The 2,333-nt window shown below is 37.8% G+C and overlaps 1 non-coding gene across 1 annotated transcript; it reads right to left on the bottom strand.

Annotated features, from left to right (window-relative positions):
- Positions 1–1,787: 1,787 nt before the first annotated feature.
- On the bottom strand, positions 1,788–1,893 carry LOC117277673 (small nucleolar RNA R71). Its single transcript, XR_004507987.1, has one exon. It is a non-coding gene; the product is annotated as a small nucleolar RNA R71 (small nucleolar RNA).
- Between the last annotated feature and the right edge of the window lie 440 nt (positions 1,894–2,333).

Raw genomic sequence — 2,333 nt, forward strand, 5'->3', positions numbered from 1 at the left:
CTCATAGTATTTTTTTTCTTTGTCTTGGAAAGGGTAGTTTCGTCCGGTCCCACTCCTACATGGTATAAATCTTCCAAAAAGATATTCTTGAAGGTATTTTTGTCCTATAGAAGATTGGAAGAGCATTGGAGACACAAAGCACAAGGATTCATCATTCATTCCTCAACCCAACACCTGAGTGTGGATTGAATTCACGTTTTCTTATTATTCAACTTTATTTGTGATAAATTTCTCCATGAATATGTAGTTTACCTTAAGGTTTGACGGATATGGTATTTTTATTGATATTTGTGGATTTTAACTCTAGTTCTTTGCTTTAATTCATTTATGGAGCTTTGAATTGATTGCACTTTTATTCACCAGTTTATTTAGTTGAAAGAGGAATAATTTGGTGATTATCTTTGTATTATTTTGTTTGGTTTAATTCAGTGGTTCTTTTAAGTAATTGAAAGAGCTTGTTGAATTATTGATTAAATCAAGTTAGGAGAATATTCGAGAGACATTTTCCTGAAGACTAATCCATTAGTGCATGCTTGCATATGTTCACAGTGCTTCTATTAGTTCACCTCGTAGAGTTAAGATTTAATCGAGAGAGGAGTCTTAACTACACGTTTGAACTAATCATCGAGTGAATTCGTGAGAATCATTAGAACTTTAGAGTGAATTGAACTAGAGTTAGATCTCAAATAGCTATCTTGCTCTTATCCTATCATGACCCTTATTTCTCCATTGATTATTTTGGTGTTGCTCAATTCTTTTCTTCCTGTGATCAATTGTTAATTGCTTTAGTTTTTATAGTTAATTGCAGTTGTTAATCATCCCAACCAAAGTGTTAATAATCCTGAATAGCGTTAAGTTAGAAACTACTTGAACATTGTTTAAATCCAATCCATGTGGAGACGATAATTTGACTGCACTATCTTTGGCTAGCGAGCATCAATCTCATGTTGTGTTTTGTGCTTGTCTAATTTTGATGCCATTGATGGGGATTGGCAATCAATAGTGTTCAAAATAGTTTTTGCTGCTAATTCAGGAAGAAATTTTATTTTATTCTTCACGGTTTTCTCTTATGTGTGCAGGCAACATGTTAAGTTTGTTGGTGTATGACTCGATCTTATTCAAAAGAATTAATACCCTACAAACCGGAGTTGGAAAAACACCTGCGACAATTGAGAAAAGAGAAAGAACTTACCGGAAAAATCTTGGGGCAATCTTCAACCCAAGAGAACATGGCTAAGAACGGTGAGGAGATAATTGATTTAGCTGCACGGGAAGCAGCCCAACAGGAAGCAGCCGCATGGGCAGTTATTGAAGTAGCTCTTAGAGCTGATGAAACATTTGACGGGAATGAAGGACGAAGATTCAACCTGAACCGATCTCTGGTTGAAGACAAATTTGAAAATAATATGCCCGGGCTGTGACGATCACTGGGAGACTACGCCAGGCCAGTTTACAACCAAGGAGTATCTAGTGTGCGGCCCCTTCCGATCACAACAAATAATTTTGAGATCAAGGAAGGGCTACTTCAGACCATTCAGAACAATTGTGTCTTTCGTGGCAAACCCAATGAAGATCCAAATACTCATTTGATGGATTTTGATGAGATTATGAATACCTTCCAGCACAACGAAGTATCGAAAGATGCTATCTACTTAAGGACATTTCCTTTTTCACTAAGGGAAGATGCTAAGCACTGGTTGCGGAGTTTGCCGACTGGGTCAATTCAAACTTGGAAAGACATGACAAAGAAGTTCCTTGAAAAATATTTTTTAGCTACGAAAACAAGGAAAATTTGAAGAGAGATCCTCAACTTCGAGCAGAAAGAGATAGAAACGGTGTTGAAGCATGGGAAAGATTTAAGGATATTGTGAGAAGATGACAACATCATGTTGTGGGAGCTTTGACAGAGGCAACTACCAAAGTGGCAACAATTTTAACTCCATGGGGCAGAGGCACCCAGGTTTTTCTTGGATTTCACCAGGTGGTAGTGCAAAAGCATGACAACAAAATAAATCCAGACCCTAGGGACAGGGAGCTCTGGGTTTTTAAAATCAGTAGAGGCAGCAATATCATCCTCCAAGGTCTAATCAGCCTAACATGGAAAATCTGATGAAATCCTTTATTATTAAGACAGATAAGAGGATTGAAACCCATGGCACAGCTATCCAAGAACAGAGCACGACCATTCGAAACTTGGAAATACATGTGGGTCAACTAGCTAATCTATTGTCTGAGAGGGCTCCAGGAACTCTCCCTACTGATACTGAAAGAAATCCAAAAGAGATAATAAATGTGGTGTCTTTGAGGAGTGGACACTGATTGGAGGATCCCAT

The sequence above is a fragment of the Nicotiana tomentosiformis genome, chromosome 3, assembly GCF_000390325.3.
Source record: "Nicotiana tomentosiformis chromosome 3, ASM39032v3, whole genome shotgun sequence".
NCBI classification, from domain to species: Eukaryota; Viridiplantae; Streptophyta; class Magnoliopsida; order Solanales; family Solanaceae; genus Nicotiana; species Nicotiana tomentosiformis.